Source organism: Castor canadensis, chromosome 14 (genome assembly GCF_047511655.1).
Source record: "Castor canadensis chromosome 14, mCasCan1.hap1v2, whole genome shotgun sequence".
Taxonomy (NCBI): Eukaryota; Metazoa; Chordata; class Mammalia; order Rodentia; family Castoridae; genus Castor; species Castor canadensis.
This window is the reverse complement of record NC_133399.1, coordinates 32,474,640-32,497,384: the sequence shown is the minus strand read 5'-3', so window position 1 is coordinate 32,497,384 and position 22,745 is coordinate 32,474,640. Positions and strand designations below refer to the sequence as shown.

At 35.6% G+C, this 22,745-nt stretch overlaps 1 pseudogene; it reads right to left on the bottom strand.

Moving 5' to 3' along the window:
- Positions 1-17,860: 17,860 nt before the first annotated feature.
- On the bottom strand, positions 17,861-18,900 carry LOC109678784 (olfactory receptor 7G2-like; annotated as a pseudogene).
- Between the last annotated feature and the right edge of the window lie 3,845 nt (positions 18,901-22,745).

Genomic DNA, 22,745 nt, shown 5'->3' with positions numbered 1-22,745 from the left:
GCCCAGCATATCAACCTTAAGAATGCTCAGAGACCCTGAGAAAGACCCTGTCAACAGTGTCAGAACCTGAATTTGAAGTCAGAGCAAGAGTTCAGAACATTCATTGAATTGATTTTTTATGTAGTATTTTTATTGTTATCTTTTTATTTTTATGTTTGTCATTTTATTGTTAACTATCTCCCTCTTCCATTCTGTACAAATATCAATTTTATTAGCCCTCCTTTGCTCCACATTCCTTTCTCTTTTTCATTTTCTCTCTTCCTTTCTTCTCCTTCCATTTCTCCCCAGTACCCCTACTGTCTCCACACTGACCATTCATTAAATAACATTTTCTACCATCTTTACACATTACCCCCATCATTCTTATCCATCCTCAATCCCTGAAAATAGCACCATACCCACAAATGACTGAAATATACCTTTACACACACCTTCACACATCTTCTCCCCCTTGCCCCATCCCTTCATCCTGCCCTTTCTTCTAGCACATTTTAAAAACTTACATAACTATCTATCTCTATCCAAACCACTGTTATCTCCCCAGTACCTACTGTTAATAGATAATATCACCAAGGGTTTAGTAATATGTTATGTATATAACTGCTTTGGCATTGAATTTGTGAACTGGTTATTCCTAAATTATACCTCCAGATCAGTGAAAGAATTTTTTACAACAGCTTAGCTAATAACTAAGCTAGTCAGTGCATAGAAATTAAGTCAAGGGAAACTTAACAACTAAGGAATAACCCTCCAACTAAGTAATAAACAATATACTAGCAAAGCACAAAATAGAAATTTGGGGAGAAAAAGAAGGCAGGGAAATTCAACTCCTAAAAGGAATAACAACAGCATAATAGAGGACATGAGGTAAAGAATAGATGAATGATTGAAACTAGTATTCTTTAGGTCTGAATATATGATGAAGCATATAGGAGTTAAGATGAATTAAATCATCAACAAATTAGATATCACACCTCACTTCATTTTCAAAGACTTATCTAAAGGACTTTGTTTAGTTTGTTGGTTTCAAATTGACTAACATTCAACATCGCACCTGCTTATCCAAGATGGAAGATGTACCTTTCCTACATTACCAAGAGACTGAGTCATTGGTTCCTGGTCAAGAAAGATCATCCCTAAGAAAAGGTTAAGTTGTTTGCTGACTGTGGCAGGGTTTTTGAGTAACATGGTTACAGGCCAACTCAGAGAGTCTATGCATCCCAGGAGGCACAATATTCAGAGGTCCACATTAGAGTCACTCTTTCACTATGATTCTAATCCCGGAAGTACATATCCTTAAAGACAAATTCTACAGAAATGATGAGTTTGGCATGACTGATTCCCTGATCCCTGAGGCATGTTGTCATTATTCAGTTATTCCTATTTTTTTCAGCCTCCCTCCATTTAAAGGATACATGACACATATTATCTATTAAATTTCATTGTTTCTTCATAGATACAAACAAAGCCCTCACTCTATAATTAAAGATACCAGGAAATATGGTTTTTATCTGTGAAATATATTTAGAAACTCATTATAAATACTATAAATATAAATACTGCATTATATTTTTAAAGTGGTGGACACTCAGAATATTTCTCCAAAATTTTTGACCTGCAATTTTTAAATATATTTTGCACAGAAAATTAATCTTTTTGTTACCTGCTCATTGCAAAAATATAGATTTTTGCTTGATATATCCTGCTGAAAAATTTTATAAATGCCTTCCTCAACACCAATTATTTTATAATAATTTTATAAAGTTTATTTTATATTAGGGTTTATGAGATGAGGATATAATTGGTCATTTTAAAAAATGTGTTAATTCATTTACACAATCACAAAAGGCTATTTTAGACTGGTGATGGATGCTATTCTCAGTATAGTTGGTTACATTATCAGTACAATTCAATAATCCATATTACTACATCTTTTTAAATATTTTATAATAAAGACCTTTAGTATTTTCATGTTTGTCCACTTATAATGCAATATCTCTTTCAATGTTACGTGTGTTTCTACACTGTGATATGTGAATGTGTTACGTGGATATCTCATTCATTACCACTCAGAGTAGCAAAGGCAGAGAGCTATAATGAAGTCATCAATTAAGAAACAAACCAACTACTCCCTCAATGAGGTTGTAAAGAAAATAACTAGGATAGAAAGGCGAAAAGCAAGGGATTGACCAATTCAGGTTCTAATACATACAGACACGGAAATGCCACAATGAAACTCCCTGTATAACTCTCTGAAAGAAAAAATGTCTTTTTTTTTTTTTAAAACAGAACATGTTGGTGACAATGAGAAGGGGAATGATACAAGGAAAGTGTGTAAAGACAGTGAATGTGGTGTCAATACTATGTACTCATGTCTAAAAATTGAAAAATGAGACTTGATGAAGCTGTTCCACAAATGGGAGAGAGAGGAATAAAGGAGAATGATGGAGGGGTTGAATTCAACAATGATATGTTGTAAATACTTTTGCAAATGTCACAATATACCGCCAGTACAACAATAGTATGATAATTAAAAAATAAAAATAATAAAATTAAAGAATTAGAGTAATTATAGAATAAATATAAGAGTTGAAAACATTTTACAGTATTGGTATTAAGAGGGAATGGGGGAAAGAAGGAACAAAAAGTGAAGAAAGACGCTATGGAAGAGTAACAAAGCATATGTTATGAAAATATTAGAAATAATTGTAAAAGAAAACAGTGTAAAATCCCACAGAGAAAGCCAAAACAGGAAAAAAGATAAGGACACAATAATGTCTGCCAAAAGAAAGGACAAAAAAAAAAGGAGAAAAGCAAGCAAGTAAGATAAAAAGTTGGTATTTCTCTGTTGTCGAGAGATATTGGCTTTTTCTCACATCTGGAATATTTTTTTAAAAATCTGAACAGGTTAGGACATGAGGTGTTTTGTGGTTTGGGGCTTTTGCTCAGGGACCGAGCACACACCCTGCATCTGTAAGATTCTGAGCCACAACACTGGCACAGCATGTATATTGTAAATACTGCTTGTAAGCTCACCTCCACATGTTGGTTACCAGGAACCCCTTCCTACCTATTTCTCTACTACCTCAGTCACAATTAGTGTAGATTCTGGATCAACACCCCATTCAACCCATGGGGATTCACATTGCATAGTCTCAGGGCACCTCACAGGTCATGCACCAATAGCTTGAAATGATTTCTGAAACACTGAAACGCTGCTAATTTCAAACTTGCTTCTCACTTATGCTAGCAGTCACTTCCTACACTAGAAATTTGGGTTTTGCCCCATAGAATTCTTGCACAGTAATTATTTTTATTTAATAGGTTTCTTATGCCATTAGTTTGTATACCACTATTTTTTTCTACATGGATTCTCATATTAGGCCTGTCATACAGTTCTTAAAATTTATTTTCATGCTTGCTTAATTTTTAAAATTATTATAGCAATGTAGTATTTCCTCAATCTTACCTTACCTTTAATCCCTCATATTTTTCTGTGTAGCCCGTCCTATTTATCATGATATCCACTTTACTTTCTGTTTTATTCAGCTACTAATTTACATTTTCAGTTTTTTTTTTTTTAGAATATCAATCTTCTTGTTGATTTTCTTATCCACATTGCTGGCTTTCTTTTATTTAAAATGATTTCCACTTTATTATTTTTATATTTTATCACCATATTATTGTTGTGACATTTACAGAAGTTCTTAGAATACATCATTGATGAATTCACCACTTCCATCTTTCTATCTTATCTCCTCTCCCCCTAGAATAGTTTCAACATGTTTGTAATACAGGGTTTGAATTGACGTTCTTACTTCATTCATCACTTCTTGAATCTTCTTTGAGGTCATTTGTTCCCTTCATCTGGCATTTTGATAATTTCTGCATCTCTCAATTCACTAAATGTGGGCATATGAGTTTTGGAATTGTCATATTATCTTAGTTTTTCACATTTCTTGTGTTTCTGTATTGCAACTTGTGCATTTGTTGTGAAGGGTGTATTTATTCTTTGTTTTATGTATTTTATTGGCGTTTTCTCCCTGGAGAGTTTTCTCGAGGTTTGCAATCTGTAGTCAGGTACATATCAAAGAAGTAATAATAAAGCCAACATATTAAAAACACATCAAATATTTAAATATAGTATAGGACAATGGGAAGCATCATCTACATCCCTAAAAATGTTAGAAATGAAAGGAACATGAATACTTTTAGGATACACTAGGTGTTTACAATTACTAGATCTAGAGATATTAATAATTAAGTATTAAAGGAAGAAGAGATAGAAAAATGAAAGGATAGAAGCAAAATTAGAAAGAAGAAAAGCTTATAGGATGAAGGTAAAGAAAAATACTAGAATAATGATGAGAGAGAACAGGTTACATTAAGTAAAGCAAAAGAAAAAATGGTGAGATGAAAAAAGAAGAGAAAAAACAAAGCAAACAGCATCAAAAACAACTTTAAGAAGAAATGACATAAATAAATGAAACATCAATCAATGTTTCTTCCCTAAGAAGTAGAAAAGGTTGAGTTTACATGCCTTGGTGTGTTTTGTCAGTTTCCATCCCATTTTTTAATTTGGTTGATTTTCTTTTTAACTCTGAATTCATAACAAGTGAAAACAGAAGAGACTCTTCACAGAGTCCTTACCTGGCTTTCATGTTGGGCTGAATTTAGGAGAGTTTACCAGTAAGTAGGCCTGTTGATTTTGGAAGTGCAGAATTAACTTCAAAATTGTCATTGATGACTAACATGAGAAACCCTCAGTTTGGTTATCTCCTCAGTCATGAGGCTTTCAACATGTGTTGGTGTACCTGGGAAATTCCATACCAGAAACTGTTGTCCACCAGTCTCTCTGGACCTCTGGAAGCATGCCAGTCAGTTTTCCTGTACAGTGCAAGGCACTGGATACCCTATCTTTACATTTCCTTATTTTTTCTTTTGACCTTATTCATCTTAAGATTCTCTGGCTTTCTGTGTTGAACATGTTTCATTCCTAAATCTCATGTGTTCCTCTCTTCCTTTCATGTAATTTGATGCTCACTGTGTTCTATTTTTGTGTGTACTATTCCTTTAAATAACATCTGAAATGCTAGCTTAGTGTTTTCCAATTCCTTTACCTTATGGTTATTTGGAAGGTTGTTATTTCTCTGCCAATTTTGTTTGGGAACTATTTACTTTCTGTACTTGAAATATGCCATTCCTTGCTTGCCTGGATTTTAAGGATTTGCTGAGATGTTGAAACTAATTCTTACCTGCTTGCCTTTGTACATAACTTTTTTTGCTAGTAATATTCAGTATCTCCTTTGTTCTATATAACCTTAGCTATTTTGACTATAATATGATATGACAGATCTTTTTTTGTTCATTGATATTTGGGGCTTTAAATTCATTCTCTACATAAATAACCATTACTTTCCAAATATTTGGGAAATTTACTTCTATAATTTCATTGAATATGTTCTCTGACATTTCCTTATATATCAGTTCCTTGTTTTACACAGTGCACTCTTACATTTGGTTTCTTGCTCATGTCCCTGAATTATTGAAGTTTGTGGTTATATTTGTTTATCTTTTTTCTTTATAACTGACTGAGTGTAGTATTTACTATATCTTATATTCATCCCTGATAGTCTGTCTTCTGCTTGATCTTGTCTATTGAGTACACTTTCCATTATGTCTCTATTTGATTTATTGAGCCATTCACTTTCAACATTTCTGAAGTTTTACCTGAATCTTTTTCCTTATTGAATTTCTCATTGATGTTGCTAATTTTCTTGTCCAAATTGAGTTCCTTAGTTCATTTGTCTGTTTGCTTGGATCTTCTCTGAGGTCATTGATCATTTTTAAAATACACTTTTTTAACATTTTGTCTGACATTTCAGTTATTTCAGTACATTTGAAATTGATTTTTGAGGTTCTATGAGATATTGGAAGAGTCTTATTACCTTGTTTCTTCAAATATTTGTACTTGCATGCTGCAATTTATGCTTTTGTTAGGTTGTGTATCTGTTTCATTACCATTCAGAGGAGCGAAATTGTAAACCAGTAATGAACAATTCAAAAACAAACCTGACAGGTAAGTTTAGTAAAATAGACTGTGAGCATCAACTATTTCCCCAATGAGAATATAAACGAAAGGGATGAATATTTTAAAGATAAACCAGGTACAAAAACTTTAATGTTATCATTATTAATAATTAAGTAAAAAGTAATAGAAATGAGAAAAGGAAAACAGAAGATTCAAATAGGAGGAGGAAATTATATATTACATTTGTGTTGAAAAAAATAGTGAGAGGACACATTAAAATATTGATAGAAAAAGACAAAGTAAGAGTGGAAGTTTCAACAAAACAACAAACACTTCCAAAAAAGAATGAAAGAATTAAACCAGTTCATATTTTCACCTTGTTGAGAAACAGGGTAGATTACCCTCTCCCCACCAAGCAAATTTTTTCTTAAGTCCAAACAGTTTAGGCCACAGAAACTTGTCTGAGCAATGTATCTCAGTGGTAGACAATGCACCTAGCACTTTCCAAGCCCAATTCCTAGTGCAGCAAGAATACAGAAAGTGTTGTTTTCAAGTTTGCCATGTTTCCTCTCTTGGATCCCAAGGGACAGAGTGTCCTAATCTCCTAGCTCATGTCAGTCTGTTCTTTGCTCACACCAACTCTGAGTTTAGTCCAAACTCAACTCATTGTCGTTGCCATGTTCCAACCACTCTTGCCCACTCCTTGATCACTATCTACTGGACTTTCATTGTTCCAACATTACTTAGGCTTGCAACAATTGCCACCTCACTTTACACATGACTAGCACCTCGTCTCACCGGAGTCTCATGGCAGCACCAGTATATACTCTGTGCATGCCGCATCTACCTGGAAACATAATACCAACAATTCCCTGTTGTGAATTTTGGCCAGGGTCTCAACCAGTTTTGTGGATCCTCCTGGATTAACAGCATACTCCTTTTATTAGCTACTGGGAGGATTGGAGTTTGATGATATAAAACTTGATGATTTTCTGTTCTTCTTGGCTGAGGAATTCATATTTAAGTTTTTTCATGAAGTCTCTCCCAGTGAATAAGTTGGAAAGTTCCAGGGTCCCCTCTGGAGTTCACTTCTTATGCAGGTTTTTTCTTAACTTCCTTTCACCACCAGCAGTTTATATTATCTTACGCACCTGTGGGCTCTCTTGAGGAGGGTTTCATCTTTTCTTTTACCTAAAGCCTAGTTGGGGGAACCTCTCAAGTAGCTAGGTTTGCCAGTGTAAGCCACGAGCACTCAATGGCAAATGTGGTTTTGATATATTATTTGATTATATTACAAGAGCAGACAATATTTTTATGTGATATGCATAACCCATCATCACACAACTTGATAGGCTGAGGCAGGAAGATGATCAGTTTAAGTCCATCCTGTGCTACATAGTAAGAACTTGTCTCAAAAAGAAACAAACATAAATTTCTGCATAATTAAAAATGAATTGAATTATAAAACATGATTGAAATAAACTCAATGTACTTACATCCATGAGGAAAAAGTTAGGTTTCTGGGTAATGAGGGCAAAATATACTAGGATAGAGGGTCTAGCCAAAGACAAAAGTGAGGTCTCCATGCTTGGGAAATACAGATGAAGAAAATATTTACATACTGCTAGGATCATTAATATGAACTTAGAGCAGCTGAAGGTGCACAAAAGTTACTATGGTGCAGATTAGCCAAATTTCCTGCTTTCTTTTTGGCTAGATTGTGATATAAAATAACTGAGCAGTCAGGATACTGAATTCTGGAATAAAGAACTGAATGATGATTAGCAAAATCAATGGGGGACATGTAAATTTAGGAGAGAGCTGGTAAGTGGAAAGAAAATGGGAAAGCTCATGCCTATTCAAATAAGATATGCAAGCCAAAATTTATAAATCCAGAAAATATAGTCTTGAAGCAGATTGTTTTAGGATTATATTGTTTTACAACAAAATGTTGCAACCTAGGTAATATACAAAGAAAAAATTTTTGGCTCTGGGTTCTGGAGGCTGCAAAAACCACTGGCAAAATGACAGAAGGGTTAATGTCTAATAGAATGGCCTCCACTTAGAAGATGGTTCATTGAAGACTGCATCTCCCAGAGTGAGAGAATGATCCTTTTCACATGATAGAAAAGGAGAAGGGAGAAAATTCATTTCTGAGCTCTTATTTATGGCAGAATTAATCCATTAATGAAGACAGAGACCTTATGACTGAATTATTTATTAAACACCCCACCTTTTAATACTGTTAGAATTATGAACATTGCAGAAGAAAAACATTCATATAATAGCACAGATGATCACCAAAATGAATAATCATAATGAAATCATAATGAAACTAGTGCAGAATATTTGTAATGAAATGAGTGTTGAGGAAAACAGTAAAGAAGAAATCAAAGAAGGCAGATGACATATTAGAAATAGTCACCAAACACTTGTATCCCAAAACCAAAAGTAAAGTCTCAAGTGTATGGCTCCAATAAAAGGTGGTTAAGTTACAAAGGCATAGGATACCAGTAAAGAATAGAAAAAATATTGAAATTTAGATCTACTTAAAAATGGGAAAAAAACCATTATTTGGGTATAGCTCAAAGAACTTACAGATCCTGTGTCCTCCCTACTTAATAGCAGCTGCATTGGAAGGGAAATTCTGAGGAGTAGAACCAGGCCTAATGAATCCCTGGATGCACCAATGTATTTGTATGATGAAACGACACCCATGTCCTGGTCAACACTTTGCAAACTGAGATCCAGCCCAGAAGGCTAGGAGATACACAGTAAGTTTAAATGAAGGTGACTTGGTACTAATTGGCAGCTGAGGCCCTACCCAAGGCAGGACATGGGTAGACGGTCAACTGTAGGAGTGGGAAAATGCCATGGAGTGCTCATTAACCTGCTTCATCCTTAGACCTATTTCTTTGCATATTTATATGGGAAGAGCTAGCCACATACCATATGTTTTAAACAGATCACCAGACCAATGAGCTATACAATATACAATAAACATGGCAAAGAAGAAGTTGCTCACTGTTAAAATGAGTCATAAATACAGGGAAGTGACCAATCCCAAGTAGGGTCACAGGACTAGCCATATATGGCATACTGCTCTCTGACTCATTAGCTATGCACATATGCTTCTCTAAACCCCTTGAGCCACATCTGCCCATTTTTGAGTTGCTTCACCCTCACCCCAACCATTGCATTACATCGTTATGGCCTCAGCCTCAGAACATTCCAGGACATTGGCATCGCTGCTGCTGCACATGAAAAGCCTCACCTTCATTTCAGACACTGTACATGACCAGAGCTTTAATTGTCCACCTACTGTATTAACTAAGTTGCACTGAAAGGGAGAATCAAGGACAATTCCAGGCTCAGAAGACAAATGGCAGTGTACACATTGGAGGACTACAGACAAAATTCTTAGGCTAACTGCTAATCAATTAAACTCAATGTGTTTTCAAATGAAGAAGTACAAATGACTAATGAGTTCTGGAATCTTTTCCTTGTTAGGCATCAATTTCTTTTTCTGATTTTGATACTGACTCTCCCTCCTTTAAACACTAAACTAAATTTAAGCTTAGAGAAAGGTTGCATTAATTCACCAAGTCTTTTTGGATGACCACAGGGTCCTAAGCACTATTGGATACTTGATTCAAATGAAAATAAGTGTGATTCAGAAGCTGCCTTTCTTCATTTTTCTGAATCTGGATGAATTTTCAAGATAATTATCAGTTAGTGAAATCCAAAATCTAAACTATATTGAATTATAGTGACTATCATCAAAAAAAAAAAACAACAAATGTTATATTTTTGTTCACTGCTGATAGGAAATAAAATTAGTCATCAGTCTGGAAATCAGTATTGAGTTTCCTCAAAAAAATGTATGTTTAAGCTTGCTACAAACAACACTGTGTTATGTTGATTGTGGTGCTACTCACAGTTACCAAAATATGGAACCATCCTAGATGTCAATCAATGGATGAATTGATAGGCAATGTTGTATATCTACACAATGGAGTTTTAGGCAGCCATTAATATTTATGAAATTATGACTTACTGGAGAATGGATTGAACTGAAGGTCATCCTGTAAATGACATAAAGTAGTATCAAAGGACAAATATCAAGTTTCTTGCTTTTGTAGAAGCTAGGGGAAAAGAAAAGAAAACAAAAAGCCAAAAACATGATACTAAAAGGATTAACAGGGAGCTGATAAGATTGATAAGAGAGTGATAAGATTGAGGGAGGAATGAAGTAAAGAAAGAGCAATAGAGTGTATGAACTAGTCATGGCAATAAAAGATAAAACAAAAACAAAACTAAACACTGTGTGCATTAAATAAATTCTGTAAGTACACACAAAGTGAGATACACACCAAAAATAATCTTGAAAGATACATGTAATCTAATGTCCTCTATTCCAATTATACAAAACATTAATTAATTTATTAGAAAAAACATGCAGCTCAAGCTAAATATCAAAAATACATAACTCAAGTAAGGATAATGAATGAGTCATGTATGAAATAACTTATAATTTTAAAATATGAGAAATGGAAATAAAAGCTCTCTTACAACAATTAGGTTGTTTGATGAATGAACATGTTTTGGGAATGATGTGAGACACTAAGAATATCTAATGGGGAAGCAAGATATTGCAGCAGAAGGAGATAAATAATAAAAATAAGGGCCAAAATGAGTGAAAAAGAGACCAAAAAAGCCATACAAAGAATCAATGAAACAAAAAGCTGGTTCTTTGAAAAAATAAGATTGACAGACTCCTGGCAAATCTGACTAAAATGAGGAGAGGAAAAACCCAAGTCAATAAAATCAGAAATGGAAAAGAGGAGATAACAAGAAACACCAAGGAAATTCAGTGAGTCGTCAGAGAGAACTTTGAGAACCTATACTCCAATAAATTAAAAAATCTTGAAGAACTGGACAAATTTCTAGATACTTATGACCATACAAAAAAGTACCAAGAGTATATTAACCACCTAAATAGATCTGTAACATGATGTGAATTGAAGTAGCAATAAAGGTCTCCCAAAAAGGAAAGTCCAGAACCTGATGGATTCACCTCTGAATTCTATCAGATGTTTAAAGAAGAACTAATACCAACTCTCCTTAAACTGTTCCACAAACAGGAAAGGAACACTAAGTCATTCTATGAAAGCAATATTGCTCTCATCCCAAAACAGACAAGGACATCTCCAAAAAGGAGAACTACCAGCCAATTTCCTTAATGAATATCAATGCTAAAATCCTCAATAAAATAATGGCAAACTGAATCCAACAACACATCAGAAAGATCATTCACCACGAACACGTCAGCTTCATCCCAGGAATGGAGGGGTGGTTCAACATACACAAATCTATAAATGTAATACAGCACAGCAATAGAAGCAAAGACAAAAACCACTTGATCATCTCAATAGATGCAGAAAAAGCCTTCAACAAGATCCAACACCACTTCGTGATAAAAGCTCTAAGAAAACTAGCACTAGAAGGAATGTACCTCAATATTGTAAAGGCTATATATGACAAACCTACAACCAACATCATACTTAATGGTGAAAAACTGAAACCATTCCCCCTCAAATCAGAACTGAGACAAGGGTGCCCACTATCCCCACTCCTATTCAACATAGTAATGAAATTTCTCACCAGAGCAATTAGGCAAGAAAAAGAAATAAAAGGAATACAAATAGGTAAAGAAGCTGTCAAAATATCCTTATTTATAGAAGACATGATCCTATACTTTAAAGACACCCCCCAAAAAAAACTCTCCCCAAACCTCTTAGACACCATAAACAACTACAGTAAGGTGGCAGATACAAAATCAACTTACAAAAATCATTAACGTATCTATACCCCAACAATGATGAAACACTGAAGGAATACATGGAAACAATTCGATTCACAATAGCTTCAAAAAAAAATCAAATACCTAGGAGTTAATTTAACAAAGGATGTGAACAAGCTCTGCAAAGAGAATTACAAATCCTGAAGAAAGAGATCAAGAAAGACTACAGAAGATGGAAAAACCTTCTGTGCTCATGGATTGGTATTATCAACATAGTAAAAATGGCTACACTACTGAAAGCAATCTGTATGCTTAATTCAGTTCCCATCAAAATCCCAATGACTTTCATCACAGAGATTGAGAAATCTACCCTAAAGTTCATTTGAAAACACAAGAGACCGTGAAAAGCCAAAGCAATACTCAGCAAAAAGAGCAAAGCTGGAAATATCACAATACCTGACTTCAAACTATATTACAAAGCAGTAGCAATAAAAGCAGCATGATACTGGCACAAAAACAGAGATGAAAACCAGTGGAACAGAATAGAGGATCCAGATATGAATCCACACAACTATACCCATCTCATTTTTGACAAAGTTGCCAAAAATGTACAATGGAGAAAAGACAGCCTCTTCAACAAATGTTGCTGGGAAAAGTGGTTACCTGTCTGCAAGAGACTGAAACTAGATCCATGTCTATCACCCTGTACTAGTATAAATTCAAAATAGATTAAGGACCAAAATATCAGACCTGAAACTCTGAAGTTACTAGAGGAAGGAGCAGAAAACACTGGAACAAATAGGTATAGGCAAAAATTTCCTCAATAGAACCCCAGCAGCCCTGTAACTAAGAGAAAGGATGAATAAATGGGACTTCATAAAATTAAAATCTTCTGCACTACAAAAGAAATGATCTCTCAATTGAATAGACCACCCACAGAGTGGCAGAAAATATTTGCCAGCTATACATCAGACAAGGGACTGATAACCAAAATATATAGGGAACTGAAGAAGCTAAACTCTCCTAAAACGAATGAAACAGTTACGAAATGGGCCACTGAACCAAATAAAACTTTTTCAAAAGGAGAAATTCAAATGGTCAAAAAGCACATGCAAAAATGCTCACCATCTCGGGCCGTAAAAGAAATACAAATCCAGGAACTAGAGAAAAGGTTAGATCAAAAAGAATTAACCTAGAAGGTAACACCCACACACAGGAAATCAATGTGAGTCAATGCCCTGTATAGCTATCCTTATCTCAACCAGCAAAACCCCTTGTTCCTTCCTATTATTGCTTATACTCTCTCTACAACAAAATTAGAGATAAGGGCAAAATAGTTTCTGCTGGGTATTGAGGGGGGGAGCGGGAGGGGGTGGAGTGGGTGGTAAGGGAGGGGGTGGGGGCAGGGGGGAGAAATGAACCAAGCCTTGTATGCACATATGAATAATAAAAGAAAAATGAAAAAAAAAAATAAAGGAGTACTGCATTCAAAAAAAAAAAAGAACCACACTAAGATTCCACCTGACCCCTGTTAGAATAGCCATCCTAAAAACACCACTAACAACAGGTATTGGTGAGGATTTGGTGTAAAAGGAACCCTAATCCACTGCTGGCGGGAATGCAAGCTGTGGCAACCACTCTGGAAAAATATTTGGAGGCTTCTTAAAAATCTAAATATAGATCTGCCATATGATCCAGCAATCCCACTCCTGAGGATATACCCAAAGGAATGCAACACAGGTTATTTCACAGGCACTTGCACACCCATGTTTATTGCAGAGGTATTCAAAATGGCCAAGTTATGGAAACAACCAAGATGCCCCACGATTGATGACTGGATCAAGAAAATTTGGTACTTGTACACAATGGAATTTTACTGAGGCATGAAGAATGAAATCTTATCATTTGCAAGTAAATGGATGGGACTGGAAAACATCATTCTGCGTGAGGTCAATGATGCTCAGAATGCCAAAAATCATATGTTCTCCCTCACATGAGGACATTAGATCAAGGGCAAATACAGGAATGTGGTTGGACTTGGGTCACATGACAAGGGGAGAGCACATACGGGAGATATAAGAATAGGTAGAAAACCCCAAACATGAAAACTTTTGATGTTCCCACTCCAGAGGAACTAATACAGAAACCTTAAAATGGCAGAGGCTATCATGATCAGGGGATCAGGAACCAGTGTAGAGGTCTGTTAGAGTTGAATCAACATGTGTTGTAACACATGGGTACATGAAAGCAATTGTAGGCATCTCTCTGTATAGCTATCCTTAAGTATGAAAAACGCTTTGTCGTCCTTATTATGTTTATGTCATTTCTTTAACAGTATTAGTGATAAGAGCAGAACAGGACCTGCCTGGAACTGAGGGGTAGAGGGAGAGAAGAAGGGGGAGGGGGTCAGGGTGGAGAAATGATACAAACAATATACACACATATGAACCAATGGAAAAAAAAAGATTGGGAAGGGAAAAAAAGGAAACACTCTTATGGAGCTCAATCCATAAGATTGAGCAAACACATAACTTTACTAAGGATAATGAATTAGTTATATGTGAATAAACTTATAATTTCAAAATATGAGAAATGGAAATTAAGTGAACGCTATCTTACAACAATTAGGTTGTCTGATGAATGAACATGTTTTGGGACTGATGTGAGACACTAGAAATATCTAATGGGAAAGAAAGTTATTCAACAATTTAGAAAAACACTTTGTAAATACCCAAATGTGATTAGCTACTTTGTTAGAGACAATAATCTCCATGCTGAGTATAAACTCCTTCCATTTCCATCAGAAGTGATAGAAGAGAATATTCAAACATTTTTATTATTAAAAGTAAAATACCTAACAAATTTCATCAACATCAAAAATGCTCCATATTTTTAATGTCACAACACACAGTACATAAGTATAGAACTTTGAAGGTGAATAAGTGATAACCCCCAAACATCATGATTGATCTTGAAGCACAATGATAAGAATAAAAACAAAACTGGTATCAATAACTTTGAACTTAATCAGGTTTAAATAAGGACATTTGTGCACAGACAGAATTTTTAAAACAGAGGAAATAAATTGAATATAGAGAAAATAATTGCAAAGCCAGAAACACCCCCATACAGTAGTCATTATGGGTGTGGGGGTATTTGGGTTTTTTGGGGGGTACAGAGATTATTGATAAAGGTAACATCATGTGCTACCTTGATGACTTGAACAAGTGAACAGAGTGGGGGATTTCCAGATCATTAGAGAAGACAGCACAGCACCGTGAGACTGCAGAGTAGAGCATGCACAGTAGTAATGACCAGGGAGAAGAGAACCAGTGGGACACAGAAATGGGATTTAATGATGACTGTGTACATCAGGGAATGATAAAAGGCCACATAACAGTCATAGGCCATTACTATAAGGAGACAAGTTTCTAAATACAGGAAAACACACATATCACAGGTCAGAGATTGAAATTATGGAGCTACACTGTCAACAATGGTAAAAAAAATGACAAATTATCAGAAAAATAGTTAACTTGTGGTATGAGGAATCTTTGGGATTGTAAAAAATAACTGTTATATCTTGTTGCCATAACTATTATAGTTTTAGCTGAGTGAGATGCTGGAATCAAAAAGATATGTGAAAATTGTGCAGGGGAAAATACTGTTGTTCAGAAAAGACAGACCAGACAATACATCAATACCTGAATAATGGCACAAAATTTATTTCTGTAATGGCATTACAGTGAGCAAATGAATGGTAATAATATTTAAAAAGGTTCTAAGAAGTAAAAATGGATTCTTGTCTCACATCAAAGGCAAAATACATTTTAGTTAACTTCAAACTCAGTTGCAAAAAGCAAGACTGCAAATCCTCTACCAAGGAGAGTAGAGATTTCAATATCAATATTGAGCACAGAGTAAAGGGTAAAATAACAACAAATTAGGCCATGTTAAAACTTAACTTTTGTGGTAATCAATTATAACTCACATATATGAAAAGAGGCATGACTTAAAGGAACGTGTGTTTTTGTGTATGTGTGTGTGTGTGTGAGTGTGTGTGTGTAAAATCCCTATTCTAAATATATAAACGTGATGAATTACTTTTTAAATTGATAAATCAACTCAGTGGAAATATCATAAGTATATAGACCACAGAAGTAAAAACTGGGCCATTTCCATATAACCAAAGTGGCCCTCAAGCTTTCAGTAAGACACAAAGATATTGCTTAAATGATATTTTATTCCCATTACTCCAAGAAATTAAATACAAATTTAGGGAGGGTGTATTGTGGGGTACAAGTAATATCTAATGAGAAGGTAAATTGAATCAAGAACTTAAGAACACACTGTACAAATACTGAAGCACAACAACCTACTCTGCTGCATACAATAATTTCACCCTGAGTAAAAAAACTAGCTTTTCTTTCCTGCAAAAATCATGAAGAAAATATCCAAGTGGCTTTATTTACAGTAGCAGATAAATATCTACCAAATTTCATCACCATCAGAAATGCTTCTTATACTTAGTGTCATCATATACAATATGAAAATATAAAATACTAAAATAAGTACAGAACTAATGAATTAAACATCATGGCAGTTTTGAAGCATAATTATGAGAATATTAAGACATGGAATTCGTGAAGTCTGGCCTTGCCTTTATCTATGTTTAGAAAGGAATATATTATAATAACTTGTGTAGGTGTTTCTCTATGAATGATGATACATTAGAGTCCTGTGAAACTGACAGTTTTACAGGATAAAATTGGTCACATACTCATATGAAATTCTGGATACACAAGTACAATATTGACTTCTATGATTAAACTAATTTTATATCTAATTCTCTTCTCCCCTTCTGTCAGTTGCATAAAGGAACGTGACTACATTTGTAATCCAATCAGATATAGGAGAGGCTTCTCCTCTACAAATCCCCTTTCAGCAAACATTCACTTCTCTGTCATATAGTAACACTAGTTAACAGAGAAAGACATATACATATTTTGAGTTTCACCGTTCAGTCCCTAACAGTGATTTATTCTGGAAAATCCATTACAATTAAATAACAAGGGACCAAGAGAAAGACCCTCCAGTTTCTGTTTCTGTCATCATGTCTTGGTAGGACATGTTTATCTGTATTTACTGTGCTCACCAGATGACATGGAGGGGAACCAGTCCTAGGAGGTTATGACATGAAAAGCTGAATGAAGCTCCACTTTCTGTTCCAGAATATTGCTTATTTCTGGAGTCATTGAAAGAAAAGATAATTATCTTTATTTTTTGAGTATATTAATGTCAGTTCTTTTTTCTTATTAGCTTGAAGGTACACTCACAAATCAATTTTAAATATAGCACAATCCTCTCTGGACACAAATATCATTTAATTGTGGCTCTTTTTCAGAGGACTACCTTGAATTTGATGAAACTTATGATTACCATGGAAGAATATGGTTTAACAAAGACAGGTTTCAGTAATTGTTTCACACAGTTTGAGTATCTGTTCCTTTGATCCACAATAGGATGAACTGTAGGATTCAATTCTCATGAGCCTAACTAAGTGATTTGGTGGAAATTATTCTCAAGATATGACAATAGATTTCCGTAGATTTTATCCAAGCCCTGTCAACATTCAACAATGAGATTTCTATTGAGTGTGCAAATCAAAGCAATTGCTAAGTTGAGAAGCACTATTCCATGATTTGCTTCTGTGGAAACCAGGGAAAAATAGTGTTTTAAGAATCAAATACATGTTTCAAACTGCACAGAGTTTGGACAAAAAACAATGTCATAATTCAAGCCAATTTAAAATGCACCTGGAAATTATATGACTCATTTTGACAGAAGAATCTGGCACTCTAGCCCACCAGGAATTCTCATGTTTGAATGTAAATACGCTAGTCTAAATGACTGGTGGAGTGGTTCAAGTGGTGGAGTGCCTGCTTATCAAGTATGAGGCCCTAAGTACAAACCCTGAAACCATGAAAAAAGCCCCACAAATGCTACCAGTACTTCTTATAGAAAACCTATAGACTAGGTTTTCTATAAGGAAACACTAATCTTCCAATGACTTTCCTCAAGGCTTTCTTCATGTCCTTATTCCTTAATCTGTAGATAAATGTGTTCAACATTTGAGGAACCACAGAATACATCACTTAAGCTGCTGCAGTCTTTCTGGATGAATCTGTAACTGTGGAGCTAACGTAAACACCAAAACCTGTCCCATAAAACAAGGAAACAACTGAAAGTTGTGACCCACAGGTGGAAAAGGCTTTATATTCTCCTTCTGGTGATGGCATATTCAGAACAGAGGATGCAATGTAAACATAAGACAAAATTATTCCAGAAAGAGGGACACCACCAAATATGCAAGATGAAACATATATCAATATGTTGTCAATAAATGTATCAGAACAGGCTAATTTGGTAATCTGAGTAACTTCACAGAAAAAGTGGGGGATTGCAAGTTCTGTGCAGAATACCAAATGTAACACCATTAGACAATTCACTAGGGCATTCATAATGCTAACCAATAGTGAAAACATTACCAGAAGAAGACAGAGGCATGATTTCATGATGATCCTGTATCTCAGGGGATGACAAATGGCCACATAGCAGTCAAAGGCCATTGCTGCAAGAAGATAATTTTCCATGCCAACAGAGAGCAAGACAAAGCAAACTTGGGACAAATATCCTGTGTAAGTGATGCTCTGTTCTGTGTTTGCATATTCACTAGCATCTTAGGGATTGTGCATGTGATTAAAAAGATATCATTAAAGAAAAGTCTTGAGAGAAAGAAGTACATGGGTGTGTGGAGATTGATGTCAGAGCTCACAGCCAAGATGATCATCAGGTTTCCTAGGATGTTAAGTAGATACGTGAAGAGGAACAGGATGAAAATTGGGAGCTACAGTCCTGGATCATCTGTGAATCCCAAAGGAATAAATTCTGAAAAAGTTGATTGATTTAGAGTTTTCATATTGTTGATGAATCTGGTGGAAAAGAAAACAAAATATATGGACAGCAGCAACACTTGAGAATATAGGAAACCACCACATCTTTTCATTTTAGCCTACATACCTGTGGTAAAATAAAGCTATTTTGTTCAACTGGGTGTTAAATACACCCAGTTTGTAGTATTTAATTAGAGCATCCCTAGCAGCTATTACATTCATCACATCAACTACCCATCATGAGCACAAGAACAGGATTAAATGACAAAATAGTTTACAAAGGCAATCAGGATCGAGGACGAGCAGAGTTCTGTTTTGAAGGAAATGGGATCTTGTGGAAATATGAGAGGAGCAATGGGAGATCTGGGTGTGTATCAGCTCAACATAGGAAAATGTGTCATGAGGATTAAAGATGGTTGAGAAGAATGGCATGAGGTAGCTGGCTTCTCATATCATGCACATTCTGTCATTGCTTCCCTTTATAAATTCTAATATAACAGTTCCCTTCATTTTCAAGGCATTTACTAAGGGACTCTCTGTTACTTTATTTGTCATAAGAGCCATGAAGCTCAGCATCTCACCTATTTGGTTAAGATGGTATTTCTGTCCTCAGGAAGTTCAAACAGACTAATGTTGTAAATGGACTTCTGATCAGGAATGATCATCTCTGGTAGGAGGTTTAGGGTTTGCTTCCTGACAGTAACAGAACTGCTCAGAGAGGTTACAGACTGAATCATACAGTCTAAGTCTCCCTGGGGGTACAATATCCAAAGATCCTCATTAACCATGCTATTTTGTCATCATTTTAATTTTGGGGGAATATCATTATAAACCAACTCTAGAGGTGATGATCCCTGATTCCTGAGGCTGGTAAAACTTTCAATTGCCACCATTGTTTCTGCTCATCTCCTTTACCAGGAACTTGAATAAAAATACAAACCACTAGCTTCTACCTCCCAAGTGCAGAGACTATGGTATGTGGCACCACATGTGGCTCCTGTGGAGTTTTAAAATCAGTTTGCAAATGTTCTCACAAGGGTATAAACAGTTTTCTTCATAAAGACACTTTGAGTAGAAAATATGGTTCCTCATTTTTACTGAGGTGTTTTTCTCAAATTTTACTTTATCATTTTTATATTTACTTATATATGTCTACAATATTTGGGCCACCTTTCCCCCAAACTGCCCCCTGGTTTGTTTGTTTGCCTCTAGAAAGAACCTGTTTCATGCTCTTGTTCTCCAATTTTGTTGAAGAAAACATATAGGATAAAAAGGTGTTTTTGCTAGTTTGAGATTAACATAGCTATACATGGTGATTCCTTGTGTTGTTTCCCTGCATATGTGTATTAAAACCTAAATTGGTTCATTTCTACCAGACCTTTTCACTACTTTCTAGTCCCCTTCCTATAGTGGTCTCTGCTAGTTTAAGATTATTTTCCTTTCCCTATCCCTCCCATAAGTAGTCTCTCCTTAGTGTGTGACTGATGTCCAATAATATTTTTGCATTTGTTTTAGGTCTATAATCCTCACATGAGGGAGAACATATGATTTTTGGCCTTTTGAGCCTGGCTAACTTTGCTTAAGGTGATGTACTCTGGTTCCATCCATTTACTTATGAATGACAAAATTTCATTCTTTTTGTGGCTGAATAAAATTTCATTGTGTATAAGTACAATATTTTCTTAATCCATTGGTTGGTAGTGGAGCATCTTGGCTGTTTCAATAGGTTGGCTATTGTGAGTAGTGCTGCAATAAACATTGGTGTTCATTTGTCTGTATAGTAACCTGAATCACATTCCTTTAGGTATATTGCTAGGAGTGGTATTGCTGGATCAAATGGCAGATCTATTTTTAGTTTTTTAAGAAATCTCCATATTCTTTTCCAAAGAGGTTGTACTAACTTATATTCCCACAAGCAGTGTGTAAGGATTCTCTTTTCCTTACATCCTCACCAAAATTTGTTGTTTGTGATGTTCTCGATGGTAACAATCCTAACAGGACTGAGGTGGAATCTTAGTGTGGTTATGATTTTCATTTCATTTCCTTTATGCCTTTATGGCCAGGGATTGTGAGCATTTTTTCATGTATTTTTGACCATTTTTACTTCTTCCTTTGAAAAAGTTTTGTTTAGGTTTTCATTCAAAGATAAAAAATCATGTAAAGCAGACCACAAAGGGCAAAATGGGAGGGGTGTAGAAGCTTTCTCCATCAGACACTATGAATCAGAGTCTGGATAACAAGCAGAGATAACATACAGAAGATCAAAAGAGAGGAAGACCATGAGAACATCAAAGAGGGAAATGATAATTGAAACCTACTGTAAAACAGAACGCCAACAGAGTCAGTTAAGAAACAGTGTGAATATCTAGCCCCAGCTTCCCTAGCAGGAAGAGGAAGCCAACACTTCCACAACAAGATAAGCTTTGTGGCCTGCTCAAAGGACTGGCAGACATAGCTACAGGACAAAAACCACTTGTCGCCCCATCCTTAATCACAGCATGAGGATTTAATGGAACAATTAAATCCCCCATGTGACAAGGCAGCAACAGACAAGACACACTTAAATTCCGCATGTCTGAAGCAAAGCACCATCATGAGAGAGTACCTCCTGATTGATACTGAGGCACTGTGGGGGTTATGCAAACCAGAGTAATTGCAGGGAATAGCACCTTGAAATGCCTTCCAGCAATGTATCCATAGAGGTGGCCACAGAGTCTTTTGAAGAAGGCGAGGCCTTGACTTGGGTCAATCTGAGAAGTTACAGGGCATTAGGAAATGGAATGGTGCAGTGTGTGGAAGCCCTTCCCTACTTGCCTGTGGAAACTTTCAAAAACAAAGCATAATAGCCATGCTCAGGTTACAGACACTGCCCATGCAAATAGTTTTCAGGCAGGGGAGCAGTGAAAATGTATAATGTGGGATTTGAAAAATTACAACCCAGGGAGTCCTGGGACTTCCAAACAGTGTCTACATGGGAGACTGCTACCAGCCACAGACAGAGAGAGGGAGAATCCAGAAAGGTTAAGGCTCCTGGTGGGAGCCTGGGAAGCAGGAAAAGGCCCAGAGTTTGGCTGCCTTTCCATTTCCAGTGACAACAGCTACATTGACAGGGTCAACTTAGAAAAGATAGCACCTTGTCTTGTTCCTGACTTTAGCAGAAATGAAAACACCAAATGTTGGCAAGGATTTGATGAAACAGGAACTCTTATACTGTTCATGGGAATTAAATTAGTACAACCATTATGGAAAGCAGTATGGGGATTCCTTATAAAAATAAAAATAGAACTGCCATATGATCCATATAGCTGAAGGAACGTAAGTCAGGATACAGTAGGTACACTTCAAGACTGATGTTTATTGTTCACAATAGCCAAGCTTTGGAAACAGTCTAGATACCCAAAAACAGATGAACTGATTAAGAAAATGTGGTATAGATATACAATGAAGTTTTATTCAGCCATAAGAAAGACTGAAACTATGTGGTTTGATGGTAAATGGATAGAATTGGAGAACATAATGCCTAGGGAATTAAACCAGGTTCAAAGATGGAAAGGCTGCATGTTTTCTCTCATATACTAACTAATATGTAGAACATGTTTATGAGAGTGGAACTAATATGTGGAATTCAGGGGAGGTGGAAAAGGAAAAGAGAATAATAGTGTTAACAATATCAAAATACATAATATCTGTGCAGGTAGAAAGCTGTTGAATAATGAGGGGTGGGGAGAAAGGGTAATAATGAGTAACAGAAGGGATTTAAGTGACTAAATTTAAGTATGCTCACAGGTGGGATACATCAAGAAACTCTTCAAACATTGTAGAGTAAATAATGAAATACAGGACTGAAAAATAGGCATAGTGTGTTAGGGGGCACTTGTTGGATGAAGAGGGTGAAAGGAGGAGATGAATGTGAAAGAAAATTGTTGATGGGGTCCATATACATATAAAAATATAACAA